This window comes from Chinchilla lanigera, unplaced genomic scaffold (assembly GCF_000276665.1).
Source record: "Chinchilla lanigera isolate Chin_1 unplaced genomic scaffold, ChiLan1.0 scaffold00025, whole genome shotgun sequence".
Classification (NCBI taxonomy): domain Eukaryota; kingdom Metazoa; phylum Chordata; class Mammalia; order Rodentia; family Chinchillidae; genus Chinchilla; species Chinchilla lanigera.
The window spans coordinates 20,203,468-20,222,386 of NW_004955426.1; the positions used below are offsets into that span (position 1 = coordinate 20,203,468).

The 18,919-nt window shown below is 40.7% G+C and overlaps 1 protein-coding gene across 4 annotated transcripts in view; it reads right to left on the bottom strand.

Annotated features, from left to right (window-relative positions):
• Prlr (prolactin receptor) overlaps window positions 1–18,919 on the bottom strand; it is a 165,283-nt gene that overhangs the window by 42,062 nt on the left and 104,302 nt on the right. The window contains exon 1 of one of the 4 annotated variants that reach the window (XM_005386195.2): window positions 2,038–2,054. The exons of the other annotated variants lie outside the window; for them this stretch is intronic. The gene's annotated coding sequence lies outside the window, so the exon portion shown is untranslated. Of the gene's footprint in view, window positions 1–2,037; window positions 2,055–18,919 lie in introns of those variants that run through there. 4 annotated transcript variants of the gene reach the window in all.

Below are 18,919 nucleotides of genomic sequence, written 5' to 3' on the forward strand. Positions count from 1 at the left end.
GATGGTCTTGATTCCTCAGTAACTTTTTCATTAATTTGAACTCCAGGAAAGATGAGGGACAAAGCCCACCAAGATGTGACTAAGGCGGTGGTTGCTTAATAAATGAAAAAAAGTTCAACAGCAGAAATGCGAGAGCTCTTAAAGAACAGGAAAACCTCAATTGTAAAATCTTCAAATGGCAAGGAAATTATGATCCTCAGCTCATTTTCCCCTTTAAGTTTGTACATTTTAAAATAAAAACACATTTTTAAAATTTATGTTTTTAACTAAAACATACCATTAAGAAACACAACTTTAATTTTAATCAACAGGATGCATATTTCTGAAATTATTCCCTTGTCTGCCTTCCTAACTGAAGTTTTCCATGGAGTTTTGAGGTCATTTATGAACTGAACAATTACAGACTGAAGTGGAAGACACAGGATACCACCAAGATGCCTCAACTCTTACAGATTAAGGACTCTGCTGAAATGAAATGCCCAGGAGTCAAGCATTTTCTGCCTTACAGTCTCCTTTGCTACCCTTTTTCTCTCTATCTGCCCATCCTCTCTCTTTTTTCTTTTTCCTTACATTCCATTTGACAACCAAAAATCCTCCCTTTGGTCAGTTAACTCTTTTCTAGCAGACTTAACAGGCCCTTCCACTCTACTATTGCTTCTAATGTACGAATTCAGAAACCAATAACCAAATTTCAGAAAATCAAAACAGTTTCAATAAGTGTGAATCCTGACAGAGGAAGGAATTTTTTGCCAGTCCTGTAGCTAAGTGGATTTTGTTACATTTGTTTTTCCCAAAAGCCTATTTGGCTTGCTTCTTGGATCTCATATATGGTCCAGATAGTGAAAGTTGCTAGATAAGTGAACTTTAACACAGCCACTATGACCTTTACCATGTCACTTTATCCTGGTATATGTTCAAAGTAAGACAATAGCACTTAGAAAGATATAGCATGTTTAGCATCTCAAAAGGCAAGTTCTATTGTCAATCATAACAGGGTCTCTTTTTGTATTTTTCACTTAGACTATTATGATACTGGTAAATACCAACAAACAGAAGCCCTAGTTCCCCATTGATTGGTAGGCTTCCCAGGCCAATGGAAATAGCATGGGTCTGTGAAAATGTTGGCATGTTTGGCCACCATGATATTGGCCTGGCAGATTCCAGTAAATCACTGTTGCTCACTGCTTTATTAGAATAACACCTCTTGTCTAGCTGGCACATAATTGGTAGTATATCCTCCAGACACCTTTCTGTGAAACTGTGAAAGAGAGGAGAAAGATTGGGAAGTCAATACTCAAAGAGTTAGTCAAGTTTTCCTTATCTGTGTAAGCACTCTTTTCTTGGTAGTTTATCCACAGTGGTTTTTCACTCTTTGCCTAGCAGATTCCCTATTGTTGCATTCATGTGTTGCTCAACTCAGCTTTAAAGACAGTTATTTTACTATTATAAAGAGGAATATGATTGGAACAGGAAGTTTGCTGCTTTGCTGTCAATATATTTATGTCAAAATATGACAGCTTGGGATACTTTCAATAAGTGTGCCTTAGTAGAGGGGCTGACTCACATCTGGGTTTCAGGAATACACTTTTGAGATCATTGTTTGCCTAAAAGCTCTCACTACAACCCCCATCTTTCTTTTAAAGCTCTGTAGATGAAGGTACCCAGGCATGTGAAACCTCACTGGACCCCATGGGTCAATATGGAAAGAACAGGTAGTCATGTTTACTGTCATACCTGTGTGGTTCAGATGAAGGATTTCTGGCTTAGCACTTAAGCTCTGTTCTAAGCACAAAGTAGCACTTAAGTGCTTGCAGAATTGAGGATGAGTAACCATGCACAACAGCTTCTAACAGGCACCCTCCACCCACCTAAAAGCCACACTCAGCCCTTCATCACTTCATGTATTAACAAAAGCAAGAATTTTGTGGTCAGACTGAGAAGAGGGGTTCTACAGTGCGTTTCACAACAGACCTTTGGCAAAATTCCTTATACAGTGTCTTAGTCACTTGCCACTGAGGCAAAATACCTAACACTTACAACTTAAAGGAGGAGAGGTTTATTTTGGCTCACAGTTGCAGAAGTTTCAGTCCATGGTTGGCAGGCTCAAGGGCAGAAACAGCATGGCTGAAGGGCTTGCCACAGCTCCTGTCATGGTGGCCAGGAAGCAGAAAGAGAAAGGAGCACCTGGTAAGGGAGATATACCCTTCCAGGTCATGTAGTCAGTGACCAGACTCCAGCCAGCCCTACCTTCCCAATGGCACACTCGGGTGCTGGACTTGCCCGTGGATGAATCCACTAATGAGCACAGCATCCCCATGATCCAACTACCCTCCCAAAGCCCCACCCTGAGCATATGAGAGTTGTGAGGACATTTCAGATACAAACCAAAGCCTAAGGCATCTCTGCCTAATCCTTCAAAGCTTCTCCCCTGTCAGTTGCTGTATCTTGCCTCTTTATTGTTCCTCATTGTGTTAGTTACTTTTCTTATTGCTGAGACAAAATACCCAACCCCCCAAGTTAAAGGAGGAGAGGTTTATTTAGCTCACAGTTTGCAGAGGTTTCAGTTCTTAGTCAGCTGGCTCCAAGGCAGGGTGGCGTGGCAGAGGGGCATCAGAGAGGAGAAACAGTTCATGGTGGGCAGAAGGTAGTAAAGCAATGAGCTAGTGCAGAAACAAGTCCAAGCGACCACAGCAGCTTCTTTCTGCCTCTTTTGTATTCTATCTAGGCTACTGGGCTTAGGGTGGGTGCCAAACCACTCAGTGGACTGACTTGGTAATCACACACCCTTAATCATGGCATCACACATTTTGGATCCAGCCACCTCTGAAAGGCCTCGCCTGTGATGGCATGAGGCTTTGGGGTGACATATAGATATAAGCCATAACACTCACCCTCCTTTAAAATCCTTTCTTCAGTCCCAAGCAATGCTACAGTCAGCCTTGGCTTGCATGTCTTATTTACCAAAATGCCAGGGTGGTTTCTAATGGTAATTAGAAGACCCCAGGGTGCTCTCAGTGTTTCTATCCTGTGGCTTGTTAAAGTTTTTGTTCCACAAAAATGGCTCTCAGTCTATGCAGGAACATAGTTGCTAAGAGAATGAGATTTTTCTGTATTATTTCAGAGCAAATAAAGATTGGTACATGGTCACTTGGTGGAAAGTCTGACAACCTCCTTACCCTCAGGTTCAGTTTCTGTGCCCGCCTGAAAGAAAGACTTCTTGGATCTCCCAAATTTGGAGGATGCCCTGCCACAAGAATGTCCAGAACCTGACCTTATCCTAGTAACACTGATAATAAATGTGAATTTTCCTATCTTTCTGAATCCTGCCCCGCACCAGCACAACCCCATCCCTTGGCTAGAAGCTCACTGATGCTGTGTGTGTTCATATTCCTTCTACTTAATACAAAGCTCCATATATAGTAGATGCTCAGTAAATAGACCTGACTAAATGAAATGCATTGCCTGTCAGTTGTATTTAGAGGGAAGTTGGTAGAGGGATGAGTGGCTTAAAATTGATAATAAGGGCAATGTGTGTTTTAATAGAATTTTTAGCATTCAGAGTGTTTTCATATATACAGTTTCATTTCATTCCTTTCCCAACCCTGGGAGATTTAAGGTGGTATAATAAAATTCGTGAATGCTTCCAGCTACTACATAGTAAGGTAGGACCAACCCCTTGTCTTTTGAATGTAAATTGATGCAACGTTTCTCTCTATTTATTCAAAACTTTCAGAATGTTAGATATACCTTGAATCACAAGACATACTTCCAAAAATTTATTTCAAATGAACAGAGGTAAACAAGAATATTTCTGAATGAAGAGATTCCCCCCAGTGCTATTTACAAATACAGACTATTGGCAGAAATCTAAATATCAAATCATAAAGGGTTATTTAACTAGATCATGGAATAGGCATAAAATATTATTTTTCTTTAAAAGTGTTTTAAAAGTTTCAATGGTATAGAAACATGTAAAAGGTAAGAATTGGGCACAGGAAATTGATATGTTTGATTCTAATATTAACATGCATTTGTTCTTAATTCTAACATATATATCAGAAGAAAAACTGAAAATACATATACACCAATGTATTAAGCATAGTAATCTCTGTGAGGATGATTCCAAAAAAAAAAAGCTAACTCTAATTGCATTCATCTACCTATAAAAACCTAGAGTGTATCCTTCTTTATAGCTGAGTAGTACTCCATTGTATAAATATACCACATCTTTTTTTATCCATTCCTTGGTTGATGGAGATTTGGTTTCTGTCTAAGATTTAGCTATTACAAGTTATGCTGCTATAAACATGGGTACACATATCATTGTGGTATGATGTTTTTAATTCTTCTGGGAAAATACCTAGAAGGGGAATAGCTGGGTTGAATAGGACCTCTCATAAGTGAAATAAATCAGACTCACATGTGTAAATATTGTATGGTCTCCCTAGTGTTAGAAACTGAAACAATAAATACGATCCAAATATACAATAGGTATTGTGAAAGAGAAACTGGTCAAAAGGGAAGAACAACTGGGATGGTGGAAAGAAGAAAAGAAGAAAAGGAAAAGAAAAAAATATATATACACACACATACAAGATAGCTAAGATAATTATACTATTAATTTCTATTAGTTCATTGAAAGGAATGGTTTGTGCTTATATTGTTTGATCCATCTTGCATGCCTATATCTTATGATCTGAGCAACTACTTTGAAGATAACAATATGCAATATAATAACCATTGTTAATTTCCTATCATCTTGTTCTGAAATTCTGTATCATTGTTTTTATTTTTGCTCTTTGGAATAAAAAAAGATCACTTGTGTAATAAAATAAACCATTACTAAAATCCTTTGTAGTTGAGGAAAAAAAATCAATAAAAATGTTGACACCTAACAAAATCTGGCATTTAGTGGTACAAATACACAGAAATGGTCTCCACTAGAGAAAATATAGGAATTACTCCTATGTTTGTGGCAAATGTTCAGCAGAGGTTGACAGCCTACTGCCATGTGCTTGTCATTGTGCAAAGCTGAGTGTGTGCTTGGCCCATCGGGAGTGATTCTGATAGTCCTTGAAGTCTTATAGTCTGCTTACTTGTTTTCACAAATTGCTTCCACTTCTCCAAATTCCCTCACTACCTCAACTGAGAGTTGTTAAAAATATCCAGGGACAACCAAGTATTAGCTGGTTTTCAGCTTTTGACAAGTGGGTGAAAACCAATGTCATGAAGAAACTCCTTGTTAGAACTACACCATCTTATTACTGCAGAGTTTAGTAAGTTCAACAGGGCTCTCTCTGAGAAACGGGGTTCTTGTTTCACTCTGGCCCTCAGCTTCTGTTGGTCCTTAAGAGGCACAGGAAGTTCAAAGGGTGGTGAAGAGGGGAAGACCGGAATGAAGTGTAGAACAAAGGAAGTCTGAGCATCTCCCCTCCTTCCTAAATGCTAGTACCGGTCCTGAAGTCCCCTTTCTCCTCTTCCGGAGCTCCTTCTTGTACAAGCACATCCTGTCTCTACCTGACTGAGTCACTATTTATCACGTACAAGATGTTCTTTCTATTTGCTTCTTCATTCAAAACATCTGGGCTACTTATCTAGCAAAATAATTGTTTGTCTGTTTTACTGGCTCCTGTTCATTTTTTTCCTTTTTCCGTTTTACTCAGCTTCCCTTAGAAGAAAAGCCACCTGTCCAGTCCGAGAGGTAATGTCTATTAGGCTGGTCCAGGAGTGGGGCAGTGAATAGTCCCAGAGAAGATTCACTGAGTGAGAATGGTGGTGGTGCTGAGGAAATCCAGACCCTTTGAGTGCATTTTCAGAAACACAGGCTTGACCTGTTTAGTGGTTGGAATATTCCTTTCTTCCTCCCTTCCTTCCCTCCCTCCCTCTGTCTCTCCCTTCCTCCCTTTGTCCTTCCTTCCTCCTTTCTTCTTCTTTTGCAGTGGCCATGGTAGGCCCTGAGAAGACCATATTGTGACAAAATAACCCTTGTAGTACCTACAGTTAGTGAAGAGAAAATCTAGTGAAACATTTATGCAGAAATGACACAGGTACTAAGAGCAAGGCTCTGCAGGTGCCATGAGAGGCAGAAGTGTGTGGATTGACCCAGTTAAGGATGTGAGGGAGTCTGTTATGGGGTGGCTGCCTCATAGAAGTAAAGAGCCCCTTGGGTTGTATGTATAATGGTCCGGCAGACTCTGCTGGCGGCCTCTCCAAACACAACTTCTCCCATTGTTTTTGTGTGGAGTCTAGTTTTGTCAGACATCAGGTGTCCAGCCCCAGAACATGAAAAAATGTCAGACTAAGCTAATAATTGTAATCTCATTTACCTTTTCTGTGATTGGCATACAAGTGGCCATCCTAGTTAGTTCTAGCTATGGAGATCTGGCAGAAGTTTTCTGGAGGTAAAGATTTCCCTCCTAGTGAAAGGTAGGGAAAGAGTCTGACTCCTTGGAGACATCATGAGCTGTTAAACCAAGCCTGGAACTGGTTTTCTCAGGATTTCTTATAGGTGAGCTTTACATGCCCAGGATTGAATCTACTTTTAGCTATGAAATGCTATTAATTGCAGTTCAAAGCATCCTAACTGCAGCTTGGTGCTATAGGAGGATGGGGGTGGTGATTGTAGTCTTTGCTTCTTCAGCCCTGGGAGGAAGGAAAGCTCCCACCAGCAAAGAATCTCAGCAGGGGTCACTTGCGCTGGGTAGGTTAGGGTTCAGAAAAGTTTAGCAGGGATAGTTCAATGGCCCAACTTTCAAATGGAGTGGCTTAGAGGTAGAGAAATGTGGGTATTCTTTGAGAAGTATTGGGGTGCTGCTATAAAGGGAAGGAAAAGAGTATATGTTTAGGATTATCATTTTATTGGGCACATTTAAAGTGATAATTTCATCTTTGTTTATTGGACTATCCTTTGATTTTTTTGTTTTCTGTGTTTTGAAGAGTGACTGATTTAGTGTAAGCTCAAATAGTTACTCTGCAAATTTGTTTATTTATGTGCATGCTAAGTAAAAGGAAAATACAGAATCTGATCTGCTATGTAACCAAGTATGTACATGGCTCCCGTACACTGTGAGCTGTTCTTTCAGATTTGAGAGTAAGTCATAGATATTTTGCCACAGATTATTGAAAGTCCTATATAAATGAACAACACTGATCTATTTTCCTGGATATTTTTCTGAAAAGCAAAATCTACTGGCAGGTCCAAGGGTTTTCCAACGCATCTGAGTGTTTTGGGAACCAGGGAAGCATCCTCTTCCTTGAGTCTTTTCCGTCAGAAATAGATGGTTTCTGGAGCTAGTTTCTCCATATACAGCCACACTGCCTTTGGCACGTCTTCCTCCTTCTGAGCACAGGTGTCATATCTGCCTTACTTCCCCCCGCCAGCTGTTGCGAGGATGAAATGAGTGAATCCTGTGAAAGCGTTCTCTATGGCTACAAAATGCTACGTAAGTACAAGTCTCTGTCACCATAATGGATGACAGTCTCTCCTCCAGTGTCATCAGTAATGGGTGACAATTGCTCTAAAAAGTTTCCACATTCCTCAGACTGTGTGGAGGTCATGTTCCAGAAGAAGAAGATGCTTCTTCCCCTCTAAGTGTCCTCTGGTATGGCAACTCATAGCTCTAAGTGAGCTCTCGGGTACTGCACAGCTGTCTGGTGCCACCAGAGTGCTGGCTCCTGTGTGCCAGTGATTCTCTGAGTCCCTCTTTTCTCAGGACTCAGGACACTGTCTCTTGCTTCCCAAGGAGTCCACAAAAGCTGGGTGCTGGACAATGGAGGAAATGGCCTCAATGTCATTTCATTTTATTTTCAGGAGCTTTGTTGTAGGGCTAGGTGGTTAGAAAAGTGCGTGAAGTTTGTCTCTGGTCACCTTTCACCTTCCCTTTGGTATTCTGCTCTCTTTCCTACTCTTCTCTTCCCCTGTTGTGTTGGGCTGCCTCTGTGTTCTACAGCTCCTCATTGGTAGGACCAGCTAAGCTTAGAGGAGTGCTGTCCAATAGAACTTTTCTTTACTTTTGTGTTATTGGAGATTAAACACTGGGGTATCTACCACTGAGGTATATCCCTAACTCCTTGTATTTTTTACTTTGGGGTGGGTCTCCCTAAGATCCTCAGGCTGGCCATGAACTTGAGATCCTCTTGCCTCAGCCTCCCAAAACTGGATTATGGGTGTGCACCGCCACTTCCAGTTTAACAGAACTTTTGTGATGATGGAAATATTCTAGATCTGCTTTGTCTAATATGGTGCCCATTACTCACTTGTAAATACTGAACATTTGAAATATACCTGGTATGACTGAGAAGCTAAAGGTTTAATATGACTTAATTTCAACTGATGTGGCTAGTGGTTTGCATGTTAGTGCAGAGTTAGAGCTTAATCCTAATCATCTCAGTGTCTCCATCACAACCCAAATTCACCTGTCCTGAGTTCCACTCCAGACCCTTTCAAGAGAAGCACCAACAAATCTGTCTCATAAACAAGTTGTTAAATTATGCTTTTACTCTTAGATGGTGTGCAGGTTTTGACCACTGCCATAGTTTAGCCAAAGAAGGGACTCAGAAGATTGGAAATTGGGGGTTTGGCAGGTAAGTGGTGGGGTGAAAAGATTACATGCATAGAATTCTAGAGATACTTCAAAGCATGGTCAGTGGATGGACCCACCCCTCCAGGACCCTGTGTTGCTTCTAAGCTTCTCCTGCCTCTTGTAGTCTGCAGAGAAGAAGGGCGGGCACCTAGAAAAGGACCAGAGGCAGGAGAGTTGGAATGGGCAGAGCCTGAAGGATGCCAGAGCTCTTGTAAAAATATCTAGGGTGCCAGGCAGAGAGGTGCTTTGCTCCACGCTGGGGAAGAGGTGCCAGGGAATGACTGCCGGGGTGAACATGACCAATGGGACAGGACAGGACAGTGAGAAGTCAAATAAAAAGATCAGGAACCCGGTTAAAGGCTATACATTGGATTTTGGGACTTCGGGCTGAATCTTGGGCAGAAATTGCAATTCTACCCTTAACTCCCCCATTTAGTGATTTTTTTTCTCCTCTTCATTCTTTTACAAGCGGTCCTTTCATCCTGAAATTGAGCTGTGTCTCTTGGCCAACCTTACAACTGCTTTCAAGTTCTTGCCCGTATTTCACAGATACCCACCGGCGTCAGAAGCATCTTTACAAATCAAATGTCACATTGGGTAAGGTGTGGAGAATAATGCAGAGTAGACGGCAGGGAAAGAAGACAGCTGAGGTATAAAAAAGCCCTTGAGGGGCACTGGGAGACAAGCAGGAAGAATTCATATCTCCCCTACTTAGGGTCTCAGTTCTGCAGTGATTGCGCAGGTGAGTCTACTACCAGCACTTCCCCTGGGCTGCAGGCTTGGGAAATGGCAAAAGGATTTCTTGTTAAACCAATGCCCAGAAAGCTGGGCGTGGTGGCGCAAGCCTGTAATCCCAGCACTCGGGAGGCTGAGGCAGGAGGATCCTTGCAAGTTCGAGACCAACCTGGGCTACAAAGGGAGCTCAAGGCCAGCCTGAACTGCATACTGAGACCCTGTTTCAAAAAGGGAAAACAAAACAAAACAAAACAAAAAAAAACCAATGCCCAGAATAGCCACCCATTTGTAAAAATATTTAAAAACATCTAATTTTATAAACCAAATTGAAACTAAGTCCCAGATATTTCATGTAAACACAGTGCATTCAGACATAAGAAGTAGCAGACAAATACTCCTGCTGCTTTGCAGCACAGCTCGGGCTACACAGTGCTCTCCCACCTTCTCAGTCTCCTGAAGGGAAAGTGCATCACAGATGCAGCATTTCTTGCCTTTCCTTCAAGTAAATAGCTTGGGGCATTTGACAGCAAAGGGCAGAAGCCCAGAAAGGTCAGAGAAACTCACAGAATGCTGACTGGGTTGACTCATCTGTTTGACTCCCAGACACTCTGTTGTACCCAAAGGATTTTGACAATTATGGCATCTCTCCTCTCGTTATTTGTTAGGGTTTAATCTGAACACTGTAAATTTTGGTCCATTTTCACAAAAACAAAAGCTCTTGCTGAGCGGAGGTAACTTTGAGCAGGGTTTTGATAAGGATGATTTTTGTCTTCATCCTGGGGACATTTAACAATGTTTGGAAATATTATTGTCACTTCTAGAAGGAAATGTACTTCTCAGAACCTTAGGCAATGTCTAAAGATATGCCACACATTGGGCTGTGACACTTAAGTGTAAAGCTAGTGTTGAGGTAGTGTTCTTTCTATTGGTGTTTAGTGTGAGACATAGACATGCTGCTAAGTATACTTGGTACCCACAAAATCTCTATGACAAGTCTCTATGACAAAGTCTCTGTTTGGCCCAGAATATCAGGAGTGTTTGAAAACTCTGTTCTAAAGGGAAAAGTCAGACACTTTTGACAAGAACTAGCAGCTGACAGTCATAGGGTCATCACCTCCTTTTGGTAGAGAGACTAATAAACACAATGAGATTAACCTACGAATCCAAATGTCATGCCTGACCAGGACAAGACCTTCTCAGCAAACAGGCCATTCTCAGCAAACACGAGGAAACCACTAACATGTGCACACTGTCCTCAGCAAACAGAACAGATGGCCATAAAAAAATTTGGGACTGGATAGATAATCTCTCTTGTGCCAGAAAGTCTGTACACCATCCTTGGAACTCTGACCCCAAACCTTCCATCTAGGTTCCTTAGGGTTATGGCTCAATCCCCAAACCCTATATAAACCCACTTTCTCCTCCAGCCAAAGACTGATGTCATCCATGATCCCAGCCAGTCTGACACAGACAAATAAATCCAGCCTTTTGCCCACAGAAAGTCCGTGTTTCCGGGTGGTTTCTAGTGCACCACTGCTAACAGCAAGTACATTTTTGCCTAGAATTTTCTTCAACTAATGGCACAATCAGTTTCCTCTCTTCACAAGCTCTTACATTTCTTCATTTCCTTTGAAAGAGGGAGTGAGCAGCCTCAGGATTATACACATCAAATTTATCTCAAGGGTCAAACCCATTTGACTATAGTAAACACAGCACGCCAGGGGTTTTCTCCATTTATAAAATGGAGTCATAATACTTCATGACTGTTTAACAACTAGTCTAGTCATCCTGGGATTTTTTTTTTCTTTTGCTGTTAGCACACAAGTAAGAGGCAGAGCTTCTCATATATGTGCTGGGAGGAGGAGACATACTGAACTGACAACATTAGGAAGGCTGAGAGGGGGCTCAGAAAGGAGTGACAAAATTTGTGTAGAGCTGTGTATGGTTTGTGTCTAGATGTCCCCCCAAACCTCAGTCAGTCATGGGGCAGGCTTCTAGAGTTTGTGATGCACTCATGGTCCAATGCTGGTATTATGGGTGTGATTGCTACACCGGCCCCGGGGCTGGTAGCCTGCACACAATATAAGGGAGGGAAAGAGTCTCTCTCTCTTCCCCTTTTTGCTCTCCTTGCTTTTGCTGTTTTCTGCAGCCAGGAACTTTTGCCCTCTGCCATGCCACCCTGCCTTGGAGCCAGCTGAATATGCACTGAAACCTCCACAAATATGAGCCAAATAAACCTTTCCCTCTCTAATTTTGGCACGAGGTATTTTGTCTCAGCAATAAGAGAAAAGTAACTAAGACAAGCTGGTTGGGAAAATAAAAGCAAACACAATATTTCTTTCTGATTATAAGAGTAATACAGTTATCACCAAAAATTTCCCAAGTACAGGAAACTATTGAGAAGAAAATAAGAATCCCCTAATTGTACCACTAGGAGATATCAAATATTAACACCTTTGGTTTTATTTCAAGAAAACAAAGAAGGGGATAAGCATAGGTTGTCTGAGCTGGACAGGCTGGGGAGACTGAAAAGGTCTTTGAGGAGAGCAGAATATCCCAGTGTGGGCCTTGACAAGGTTGAAATGATCTCTGAACCAAGTTGGTTGAGCCCTTGCTTTTGCTTGGATAGAACAGGCACTAGAGAGGTGTTCTGGGGCTACAGGGTCAAATCCTACCTTCAGGGCTCATGTGCAAAGCATCCTTAGTGCTCGACTCCATGAATGGGAGAAGAGTTCTCCGCTTGAAAGAGGAAATGAATCACTTTTGCTCAAATGTGACAAACCAGGATATGCTGCGTTTGTCTCTCCTTGTCACATTTTGCCTGCTGTATACTGTCACTTCAGTGAAAGGCATGTAGCTGTTCTCCTTTTCTGTAATCAATTTTTTGGAACTTCAGCGTGAAGTAATTTCAGTCTTACAAAAAGTATGCTACAGTGGTAAAAAAACAACAACAACAAACAAACAAACAAACCAAAGCCATGCAAACTTCACCTTGGTACCCTACTGTTAATATTTTGCCACATGTGGCTTATCATCCTGTTCTCTGTGTACAAAAATTAATTTTTCTAAGTCATCTGAGAATGAGTCACAGTCATGGTGTCTCTTTTTTACTTAAATATTTCAGTTTGGTTTTTGTAAGACCAAGACAATCTCTTACATAAATGTAGTACAATAATTATAATCAGGAAATTAACACTGAGCTAGTATTTGAATCTGATCTATAGATACCAATTTTTCCACCAACATAGCTGGGATCAGATTTTATGAAAATTGACACTGTACCCTGAGTAGAATTAACTGACAAATCCTGACAGCCTCAACTGAATAAGGACTTTGGCCACTTTTCCCTGAAGCTCAAGTTTGGTTCTTTCTTTCTTTCAAATCATTTCTAAGTCTTTTAAATCTAGAATCTTAAGAATTATCCTTTGAGGAAATCAGTAGTAAGTATTCGCCACACTGACTCAACTGACAGCAAGATATGGCTGGCAGGAAGCTGGTGATCACCAGTAGTGGCTTCCTCCTTTTGAGAATCTCTCTCCCACATATGCTCACCACTTTCTAATCAATGCTGTTATTGTTATACTGAATTGAGAGCCTGGACCCAGATAACTTTGGAGTCAAAGCTTAGGTTGTGATGTGGGCTATTTGCATAGGAGAAGTCCACCCTCTGGGTATTTGATAATGAGGTGCCTGGTGAATTCAGAGCCTATGACACAGAGGTCTGGGGAAGGCTTCTCAGAAGCCATGAATTTTTCTCAATACAATCCAATGACACTGGAGTTTTCGTTTGTAAAAACTGAATATTCTAGAATGCATTTTAGGTTCTGGGAATTATTTCAAATCTTTGTTTGATAATGTTCTATGTTCAGAACAACTGTTTTTCCTCTCTGTTACCTTCCATGTAAAATGCAGACTCTTCTTACACTTTTAATGGGAAATCCTGAGGGCTTAGCAGAGGTAGGGGAGGGGGCAGAGGGAGTTGGGCACTGGATGAGGACTGCACTGAGGTTGGAGAGTCTGCCACACTGAGCAGCAGTAATGAGGGCTTCCTGGAAGGAGGGCATGAAAAAGGTCATATTTTCTACTGTTCAATAAACATTCGCTGAGTGATAGGTCTTGGGCTTATGTCATCAGTTCATCTATTACTCACTTAGCACATATTAAATGCTTGGCACTCTATTTAGCCCTGGTCATTTTCTGCTCTAGCTCTTACACTTATTCTTTACCTGCTCTGTCCTCTATGCAGCTGACTCCCATGGCTCTCTTGCCCTCAGCTCTGAGTGGGGTTCCACCCACAGTAGTTTATAGTTAAATGTGATGTTGGGAGGTGAAGGCTGGTTGGAGAAGGTGGGTCATTGCGGATGTGGACTGGAAGGGCATATATCTCTAGCTTTTCCACTGATCTTTCTCTGCTTCCTGTTGCCATGCCATGACCTGTTTCTCCTCTGCCATGCCTCTCTGCCATACTGCCTCACCTTGGAACTAGCTGATTATAGATTTAAGCCTCTACAAATTATGAGCCAAAATAAACTTCTCCTTTAGTTTGTGGGTGTCAGGTATTGTGTTTCAGCAACAAGAAGGTAACTAAGACATACATTCTCTTAAAAGTCTGGCCTGAGTATACTGTCCTTTTCCTGTCTGACCCTGACTGAGATAGTCCTTGAATATATGCTGAATGGTTTTGGATTGCTCTAAACAAACTAGACAGATGTAAATACACTTTCCAACCATAGGTCACAACTATGCAGGGTGGAAGGACATAATTTAACTGAAGTTCCTAGGATAAATATCTTGGAAATTGAGTGCTTCATATATCCCAGTAGTGTAGTTCAAAGGCCAATCTGAGCTCTGACTACATTATTGGAACTGTGATGTCAAAAGCAAGGAGGCAGTAGTATTACCTGAATTCTGCCTCTGCTAGCCTCCACTTGAAGTCCTGTACTCAGGCTCTTGCTTATGATTTTGAGAAGAGACAAATAACTGACTTTAGGTTCTGTCACATAGAGCAAGAGTATTTTTATTTTCAAGAGCTAAGTATCAAAGACTTTCAGCTATGTGAGATATCAGTTTTCTTCTGCAATTACTCTCTTATTGTAGGAAAACATAGTGTTGCAAGCAATCCACAAACAAATAGACTTGGCTGCGTTCCAGTACATCTTTATTTACAAATTTAAATGGTGGGTTAGATTTGGCCAGCAGGCCTTATTTTGTTGATGTCGGATAGAAAGGAAAAACATAAATTGATTTCAAGTAGGAATCTGCCCAGAAGGCAGAAATGGGATTAATATGTAAAAATCATAGGGAGGTGGATTTGTGCTAATGTGAAAAATGGCCTTTCCAATAGTGATTTTTCAGTCCCCAGTAAATAAGCTGTTGTAGGAGGAGTATTATTATTGTAACAGTTCAAAGCGGAGGCTAAGTGTAGTAATACAACAATTTTCCGCAGAGCACGGAGAGTAAGTCAGAAGATATGGAAGGTAACAGCACCTCATGTTTATGTATTCTCAGAACAGTGCTGCACACTTACATCTTCTAGATCCCATGTTATTAGAATGAACAGGATTGTGTCATATTTGTCCTTGGATCCCACTCATTCTTGAAAGCCTAGTATGGTTCTTTAAGTATGGTGGGTGTGACCAATTAAGTTTTTGTCAGATTGACTCTTTAAGTAAAATCTGGCTGACATATTAATTGAACTAATTTGTCTTTAGTCATATTAAATTAGTTCAGTTACCTCTAATAAGCTCTAATATTTGAAGATTTTCATTGAGAAATAGGACATAATCATCAACACTTAGTAAGTTCTAAAAGTATGCCAGCTACTGTGCTAAGAATCTTACATGCTTTATCTCATTTCAGTCTTCCCCCAAACCTATATGGAATATATTATTATTATCCATGCTTTTTGATGCAAAAACAAAATCAGAGAAGTTGCACAACTGGGAAATGACATGATCAAAACTTGAACTGAGATCTTTTTGATGCCAAAGCCTATGGTCCAATCAAAGCTACACCTGGCTTCCCATTTTTCATTCATTCGTTCTTCAGCAAACACTCATTTGCAGGCTGCTTGCCAAGTACTGTTTTGGGTGCTGGAGATGGAGGTGTAAATACATGCAGATCAAGTCCATATCCTAAAGGACTCAACATTCTGGGTAGAATAGAGTAGAGACTGATACCCAATTAACAGATGAGAAGATTACATAAATGGAAATTCACTGTAAAGAAAGAGATTAAAAAGACAATAAATATTTGTCCCCACCAGAACTGCTAGTATAATTTTAATTGATGAATTTACCAAAGTTCTTTCTTGTTTCCTGACATTAGCCTAAGTTTAGTCTTCAGTCTTGATAAATTGACAGATAAACTCTAAATTTCAGGAAGAAGCTGCAGCGTTCTGGCAACTGATCTAAATCACATACGGCAACTTGTACACATGGAAGTGAAGCCCTTGAAAGAAAAAGAATAAGTGCATCAGGTAGAGCACTTGGGAGCCACTCTTAGTGGGCAGGTTGAAGCTGAGCTCCATTAGAATGGGAGACCAGAGGCTACAGAGGGAAAGGTGGTGGTGGTGGTGGGGATCTGAAGCCAGTTCTGTTAATACAAAAGGAAGAAAAAAGTAATGCTTGGTAAAATTCCACTTTTCCCTTTCCTGAAACAAAGAAACATGAAGAGCCTAAATCCTAGCTTCTAACCCTAAGTATTAAAAAAATCAACAATGAAGGTGAAGTAGCGGGGCTGACCATTACAAGGCAAATACATCACCTCGCGTCAAAAGAATGGGCTTTTTGTAAGACGAGAGGTACTGGAATAGCTGGGAGTGGGTAAACTAAGGGGAAATTTCAAACCTTGATTGAGGTTGATATTGAGAGAGGGAGCAAGAGCACTAACGTCAAATAAAGTCTATTCCCTGTTGGATCCAATAGGCAAGTGCCTCTGACTAGGGTAGGATTTGAATAAACACAAGACCAGAAAAGGAAATGAAAGAATCCAGGGTTTTGTTTGTGTCTCACTGGATGCCAAGTGCAAGGGGTGGATGTGGGTGGCTCTGTTAAAGGCGCAGGATAGGAACTGACAATTCCACAATACATTCCACTAATGGATTAAAAAATGATTTTTAGATTAGTGAGTCCTGACCATACCAACATAATCTGTTTTAACAAAATGATTCATGATTCATCTAATCTTCATGAACACATTTTGAGGACTAATCTCCTTAATAGCTAATTTGAAATGATTAAAGTCATATGTGACATTTTAAGCAAACTTCTAGAAAATCATGGAAAATGAGTCCTAGTCATCTCCTTAATTTGTTTATTTGTGTTTATTCAGCCAATAGTTATTGAGCATCTAACACATGTAGGGTCCTCTCTTAGGGTCTTTGCGTGGCTGGTTAGTATAATTTCATTTTTCAACAGGTATGCAGTGGAAGGTGTAGGGGTTATGAGTTGGAAAACCTAAATTGTTTTTAGCTCTGTTCCTAACTCATGCTGTGGCCTTTGGAAAAATCACTTCTTTTCTCTGTTTATGTCTCCTAATGTGAAACAAACAGCTAGGACTACAGGATGTTTGAGGTCTTGTAGAGCTGAAGGTTAAGCTATGCAGTAGTTTTACAGTACATTGCAATTTATAAAGAATATTTACTTATGGTCTGTAATTACACCTTCCTACTCTCATCAGGTAAATAAATTTACGAAGCTTTAGAGGTGGAAACTTTTCAGAGTTTGAACCAAGTTCTTTGGCTTTCTTTATTAAATTTCTTTGTTTTTGTCTAGAAGAATTATAAGAGAAGTGGATATAGATGGCAGAAGTAAAGGGTGAGATACAGAAGATACAGAAGACTAAAGGGATTGATGGGGGAGGATAATGTGTTACTTCTCTGAGCTTTGTGTGTTGTCCTGAAATCAGTTTCTGCTGTAATTACAGAGAAAACCCATCCAAAACACAAGAAGGGAGACCCTCTGTCTTAATCTGTTTTATGTTGCTGTAACAGACTGCCACAGACTGGATAATTTATAAAGAAGTAATTTAATACAGTTGTGGATCTGGGAAGTTCAAGGCTGAGTATGCTGGAGCTGATAAGGACCTACCACATCATTTCATGGTGGAAGATGAGAGAGCATGTGTGAGAGAGGGTGAGAAAGGGCAGAAAAAGGCAGGACCTAAGAGAATGAGAGAACAAAGGGGCTGAAATTGCTTTTCTGAAACTCACCACTTCCATTAAAATGGTATTAATGTGTTCATGTGGGCAGAGCCCTCAAGACCTGATTATTTATTAGGTTCTACCACACACCACCCAATACTGTTGAACTGGGAATTAAATATCCAATACACGAGCTTTCAGAAACTCATTTTAACCATTATACTCTCTAATCAGAGGGAAATTGCATGGAGTCCAAATTGGTTCTAGTGAAAGGATAATTAGAGAACCTCACTGGCCATTCCAATTGCCCATTACTGAGCAGAGCTAGAACAAATGGTCATGCTGTAAGGCATAACAACTTTTTATTGATCGTTATGGCCAAGGATGAAATAGGCCACTCAGATAGAATATGTGTTCTGTGAGTGTGGATGCTTAGACAGAAGTTATATGAAATCCTATAGGGGCCAGTGGCATGGACTGGGGCTGCTAGAGCAGTAGGGGACTTTCAACTCTGAAATGGTAGTATCCTGGGATACTTGAAGTTTACAGTTTAATTTTAGCTTTTAACCTCCACTTGAGTTTAGATATTTGTGCATTAATCTGCTGGAGAAAATTCAAGGCCCTTTTCCAGCTACTGACATCCAGGCCAAATTCCTCACTAGTTTTTTCCAAGAAGTTCTTTATATGGATCCTTGACAGTGTATCCATCTTGACCTCCTGTTTTTGGAATATCTAAGCTTTCCCCTACTTCTTGACAAACACTCAGGGAACTTTTCTGGAAACTGAAGTAGAAATCAAATTTGGACCGTCACACTGAAACTCAAATTCTGCCAGTCAATCGTAGGGAGCAGCAGAAGCTGGAGATGGATCACACATGCAGACAGCCACATAAACAAGCTGTTCTAGTTCACAAACAAGCTACTAGGCAGAGAGGGTAAAATTCACATCAACATCCTGAAAGTGTAAATAAAGGGACTACAGTGGTTGAGCTGTTCTTTTCCTCCAAGCTGGAGAAAGTACTCCACCTGACCTCAGCTTTTGTCTCATCTTTATTTCTCAATCCTCTCACCACTTCTCCCCAAGGAACATCCAGAGCTGAGCAGGTAGCAGCAGTCAATAGATTACAAGGGTTACATTTGCATTTCTCTAGCATCCTCAATTTCCACCTTCTAACTTTATCAGAAGCATATCTGCCAACTGGTATACTCTGAATGTAATAACTTTAATCAGAGAAAGTATAAGGAAGTGTTTTATAACTGGGAAACACTGAAAGGCTAGAGATTTTATTAACATTGTAACCTGTTCAAGGTCACAGTACTGGTTGTCAGCAGAACCATGTCTGAAGCGGGTTACTTCAAATCCTTTTGAGAATGAGTATAAGGTACATAAGGACTATGATTGATAATTTAAGAAGAACCAAAGTCTGACTTCTTGATTGTTTAGCAGGGACTGTGACAGT